Source organism: Nerophis ophidion, linkage group LG01, assembly GCF_033978795.1.
Source record: "Nerophis ophidion isolate RoL-2023_Sa linkage group LG01, RoL_Noph_v1.0, whole genome shotgun sequence".
Classification (NCBI taxonomy): Eukaryota; Metazoa; Chordata; class Actinopteri; order Syngnathiformes; family Syngnathidae; genus Nerophis; species Nerophis ophidion.
Genome location: NC_084611.1, coordinates 66,647,632 through 66,654,269, shown reverse-complemented (window position 1 = coordinate 66,654,269; position 6,638 = coordinate 66,647,632).

Sequence of the window (6,638 nt, the reverse complement as noted above, 5' to 3'; positions counted from 1 at the left end):
ATACACATAAATAACAAATAATAATGTACACAAACAAGGGAAATGTGTGACAAATCCAAAGTGTGTATGTGTGGCGATTAGCTGTTGAGTGTTACCTGAGTGCTGAGCGAGAGGCAAATCCAAAAAGGTAAGGGCAGGCTTGTAGATCCATGAAACAGGCAGGAAGTCGAGGTGATAGAGAGAGGTGTCAAAGGTACATTTCCAGGCGGGAGGTCGAGATCCAAGAGGCAGTGAGGGATGCAGAGAGAACAAGGGGATGGAGACGAGACGCACAGCTTGAGACGCGGGAACTGAGGTCTGCTGTTGGAAGGACAAGGAGGACGCGAGATGATAAACACGATGGGGGAGAAAACACAGAGAGAGCTAGAGTGCATAGAGTTAGAAATACGACTTACTGTACAGGACAGGTAGGTACGTTCTGGCGCGGGATAGTAGGTTGTACAGGCTGACGACGGCAGGTTCTCTGATCAGCCACAGGTGGGCTGATTGCTGGTGATTGATTTCAGCCGCTCGCAGCCGCCGGACTGACACGCGCCTGGCGCACTCCTGAAAGTATGCTCCGCATAGAACACATATGAATGCGCACAGACATGCGCTCGGGCCGTGGCAGATAAACTGGGTTATTGTTTGTGCTACGGTGCCATCTTTTGGACTAGTTGGCTCACTGCTGATGCTGCGGGTTGAAAATATAACTTCTGTTTCATGCCTTAAACCGGAAGTGGAACCGGAAGTGGAACCGTCCATAACGTTTCAGCTCGAAAGCATGTTTCATTCATCACTCTAAGCAACGTTTGTAAGTTTTTTTTCTTGCATATTTGTATGTGCTGTCGAAATGTAAACACACTCGCATTGTTAGCATTGTATGCTAACACGTTTACAAGTGTGTGTATTAGTATTATTAAGTTACAAGGGCATTATTTTTGTATTGTTTCAATTTTGTAAATTCAGCAAAACGTCAAAGTTATTGAGTCTGTTTAACTGAGTGGAGAGCTAACTTCCGCAGCTAGTGGGTCTATAACAATGACTTCTGTTTTGTTTGATCACCCGTTATACTGCCATGTTACAGGCACCGTTTGGAAACTATATTGTGTTATCTAAAAATGTGCATTTATTCAAAAATTCTGGTGCGCTCTATAGCCCCTAAAATATGGTGATTATCTTTAAATAATTTTAGGAGATTTATTCACTATATAAGTGCTTGAGCAGGTATATTACCGACACCCAGTGAACAGTGAGTATACACTACAACAAATCAAAATCTGTTTATTTCTATTTATTTTTTCTTTAAAAAGACGCAGTTGATTCAACTCATCGCCGACTATTGGCCAGATGTAACATATCAGATTTGACTTTGAAAACCTTTAGTCAAAGACAGACCTTGTATGCAGTAAAAGTCTACAACGGTTAAGTACCATATTTCTCTTCTATTAGAGTTAGTTGAAAATGTTTTCCTCTCTAAATGATAGCACTACTCATTTCTCTCCACAGGCTATCATGTCAAAGGTCTGCTTAGTGTTTGGAACTCCGCATGATATGTCATCAAAGAACGTGTTTGTGCCTTAATCCTACCGCTGGTCTGTTGCAGCTTGTCCTTAGCAGCTTGCGTGGTGTCATTTTACAGTCAAGTATACACGACCTGCTGCTTCAAGAGAGAACGGTTTGACCAAACCGTTGGAGATAGTGACATTAAAAGAATAATGATTTTTTTTAAAAAACAATCTTCAAGGCCTCCAGATAGCTGGAGGACAGACTTTGAAGAGAGCAAGATAATCAGTTGGACAAATACTGAACAAAAGATCAGACAAACAGAAAAACTAATATTTTAGTCAGGGATGTTCTGATCAGGGTTTTATGCTGCCAGTTCTGATACCGATCATCCATAAGTGAGATCAGCCGATACCAAAAACCAATACTGATCATATGTTTTAACTGCAGATTTTTTGATGTATTTATGATAAGTGTTATTGAAAGTAAGATCATCATCATATTTACACTAGTAACTTATATTAGTTAATTAAATGCAATTGTTAAATTAAAATAAAGACAATCATACAAAATAACTAAACACAAACTACCATCTACTACAGGTGGGAATCTCTGTGCACCTAAACTCGATTCCGATTCTTAGGGTGAGGATTTGATCCAGAATCAATTCTCGATTCAGCGCAATTCTTATCATAAATTACTTAGTATATGAATAAAAATACAATATTTTCAGAATAGGGTTAAACGTTACATCTTGGCTGTTGACGTACCATGCAATACACACAGTGTTGGCTTAAAAACATATTTTTATCAATGTATTTTTTCATTTCCAACAATCACAGAATGTTATTCATTCTAATGAAGTAACATGTTTATTATTGTTTAAACAGTGTTTTGTGTAGTTTGCGATTCTCTCAGTTCCTGTTTCAGCACCCCTGGGTCTGTGTTTCTTGGTTGTCATGGGTGCTGATTATTTTCACCTACCTTGGATTAGTGTTTGGGATGCTCACCTATTCCTGGGCACTAATTAGACAGCTGATTATTACTTACCTGTCCCGGCGCATGTGCAGCCCCGCATGCCTTCTTCTGAGAGCACAGCCCGCTCTCCCGCTGGCAGTGCACCCTTACACGCCCCTAGGTGCAGGTAATCAGCAATCTGTACACCTGACACTGAAGAAGGCGAGCAGTATAAAGACCAGCGGCCTCGGAGATCCAGCGCCGGAATTAACTACTCGTAGTAAGCATCCCGTCTTTGGCTTCCCTCCCGCGTACTTGATCTCTCTGTGTGTCTTCACAGTTCCCGTGTCTTATGTCCCTTGTGTTTCGGGCAGTAATTCCCGTGTCTCCTGTGGTCAAGCTGTGTGCCTCGAATTCCCTCTGGACTTTGGACTGCCTCCCTCGATCCTCGACCCCTGCTTGGACACGGACCCTGTTGACACCTCGCTAGACCCCACAACCACCTGCCTGTCCCACGGACATTCGAGCCTGCCTTTCTCCTCCAGGACTTTGTGCTTCTCACTCAACATTACGGTAACATTCAACAGCTAATACCCACACATAGTTTTACACCATACACTCTTGAATGTAGTCACACACCATTCTTTAGTTTATATCATATTGTTATTGTTAGATATATATATATAGATATATATATGTATATATATATATATATATATATATATATATATATATATATATATATATACGTATATATATCTATATATATATATATATATATATATATATATATATATATATATATATATATATATATATATATATATATCCATCCATCCTCTACGGCTTATTCCCTTTGTGGTCGCAGGGGGCGCTGATGCCTATCTCAGCTACAATCGGGTGGAAGACGGGGTACTCCCTGGACAAGTCACCATCTCCGGAACAAAGAGGAAAATAACCATCCGGATTGTTATAGGCGCAAAGTTCAAAAGCCAGCATCTGTGATGGTATGGGGGTGTATTAGTACCCAAGGCATGGGTAACTTACACATTTGGGAAGGCACCATTAATGCTGAATGGTCCATACAAGTTTTGGAGCAACATATGTTGTCATCCAAGCAACGTTATCATGGACATCCCTGCTTATTTCAGCAAAACAACGCCAAGCCACGTGTTACAACAGCGTGGCTTCGTAGTAAAAAAGTGTGGGTTCTTTCCTGGCCCGCCTGCAGTCCAGACATGTCTTCCATCAAAAATGCGTGGCGCATTATGAAACGTAAAATACGACAACAAGACCGTGGACTGTTGAACAACTTAAGCTGTACATAAAACAAGAATGGGAAAGAATTCCACCTGAAAAGCTTAAAAAATGTATCTCCTTAGTTCCCAAAGGTTTATTGAGTGTTGTTAAAAGAAAAAGTGATGAAACACAGTGGTGAACATGCCCTTTCCCAACTACTTTGGCACATGTTGCAGCCATGAAATTCTAAGTTAATTATTATTTGCAAAAAAAAACAAAATTTATGCCTTTGAACATCAAACATATTGTCTTTGTAGTGAATTCAATTGAATATGAGTTGAAAAGGATGTGCAAATCAATGTATTCCGTTTATATTTACATCCAACACAATATCCCAACTCATATGGAAACGGGGTTTGTAAGAAGTTGAACTAGAGAGTAAATTATTACATCAGTAGAGATAATAATATCCACATTGCAACAGCACTATTAGCCACCGATATGAATTAGTATATACGACACACCGCTTTGAGTTGTGTACTTACAGCAACCAGTGGCAAAGTGTCTTAACATTCTGTGGTTACAGAAGTCACAAAGGCTACTGCTGAATCCCAAATCGCCTCCTTAGTCATTTCATTTGCCTTTCGACCTCAGTTTTGCATGTTCACGTCAAGTAAGTGGTTTCCCAATTCTCCTGTTAGGTTGAGAGAAGGGCTAAGTGCCAACGAGTGCATAACCCTCGAAACAAAGTTTGCCCTGACCACACTTGGAAAAAAAGAAAGCTGAGCGCAAGGCATAAAAATGAATATATATGAATAGTATTGATTTTTAAAGTAATTAATAACTGACATTACATGTAAATATTGTCATCTTTAAAATGTTGGTTTCATTTTGAACCCGTCATACAAGCTCAATAACAAGGCTATAAACTACAACGTAAATAGATTAGCAGCAGATGGACTTAATTACAATTTACTACACTTTAATTACTTATTATTTTACTTTCAAAATTTACATTAGCCATGTTTGTTTATGCTGAAAACATTTTTCACACAAGCTAGCTAACGTGGCCGTAACAAGTAAACATGCAATGTCGGACTATCTGCAAACAGACTTCATTACAATTGACCACAATTCATGAATGATTTAGACAGCTAATCTAGGTTAATAATTTATATTAGCGATGTTGAGGATGTTTCATTTAAATTTTAAAATGGTTATATGAGCTAGCTCGTCAGCCTAGCAGCAAAGGGACTTCATTACCTAAATTTACTAAATTTCATGAGTGATTAGACAGCTAATACCCTCTTAAAATGAACAACAGCCAAGTTTTTAATGTTGTTTATTTTGAAATTAGTTATTGTACAAGCTAGCTAACGATGCTGTAACTAGTAAACGACATTGTCAGAATAGCAGCAAAATGTACATTAGCCATTTTTTGAATGATGGTGTTTTCGTTTTAAGTAGGTCGTCATGACAACCAAATAACAACACTAATTTACATATTGTCGCTTCTGAATACTTCGAAATTCATTTTTTCTGTAGCTTATTTTCTAATAACTGGGATGTAACGTACATGTAGTATCGCATGTTTACTGTTTATGTCAGCAACATGAGATGATGAAGTTACTAGAACCCTTGGACAAAAAGTAAAGAAGAAACTAGGGATTCAGCCTAAGTCTCTCATAAGGTTAGGGCACGGGTGTCCAAACTTTTACCTGCGAGGGCCACATACAGCAAAATTGAAGGATGAGGAGGCCTCTCTGATACGTTTTGTGCATTAAATATACTAAAACTAGCACACTGTAGATCAATCAATGTTTACTAAATCTTTGTAAAGTGATGATTCCGTGATACATAGTTTTTGTATGCTTCTCATGCAGTTCTCTGCTGGACTATCCATTTCTATTAGTAAATAAATATTGCATGCACTTTGCCTGCCGTCTCTACATCCAGACCAACAACATCCAAGCCAGATCGTAACATGATCAAACCCTTTTCAACAATTCACGCTACAAAACAAAAAAAAACATAGGAATGATTCCTGCTGATCTTGTATCAAATTAATATTAGTATTGTCCAAAACTCAAGGCTCTAGTATTAGTATCTTATTGAATGTGAAAAATACAGTTGCTATTTGGTGATGGGCAGTAAGTAACACGCTGCATCAGGGCTATTCAACTACATAATACAGGATAGGATAGGATAGGTCCGTATTGTCATTGCACAAGTACAACGAGACTTTGTTTTCAGCATAAACCTGTTCAAGATTAGACAAACAAACAGTGTACAGGGTTACAAAACAAGAACGCTGATGGGTCGCCATAAAGCGCCCTGGGAAAAAGGTAAACGCTGGGGAAGGATGAGTAAATAAATACAATCTAGACTGGGCTCCTAAGGGGGTCCAGTCTGGAGTGGGAAAAAACCTCCATAGCAAAGCAAAAACATATTACAACATATATCTCGCGATATCTAGCAACAGAGGGAAGGTAGTTCAAGGTCATGGTGGTAGGTCGCAGCCCCCAGGCGCTGGCCATCCATTTATCACCCCTACGGGATGTGCGTCATAAAGAGGAGCACAGACGCAAGAGCCCAAAGGCTCAGGGGCCGGACATTGAAATTTGGGTGTTTTGTTAGAAGGTGCCTCCGCATGTTATGTTATATTATTCTGCCCTTGGTATTCCACAACAGTGTGTGCAGTTAGACAGATAGTTAACAGCATGAAAAAAAAGAAGCTACAGAAGTTTTGTTGCGGATTGTCGTACCTTACTAGGAATTATTATTTTTAATTTTTTCATACTTCTTCCTTCATTTAGGTTTGTAAGACTGAACATATAAACATAACAATCACAAAAGTAAAATGCCCATTGTGTATTTTACATGTCCATTGTGCATTTTATGTAAATAAAGTCAAAGGTTTAGTGTTAATACATTTACAAAATACACTATGGATCAGG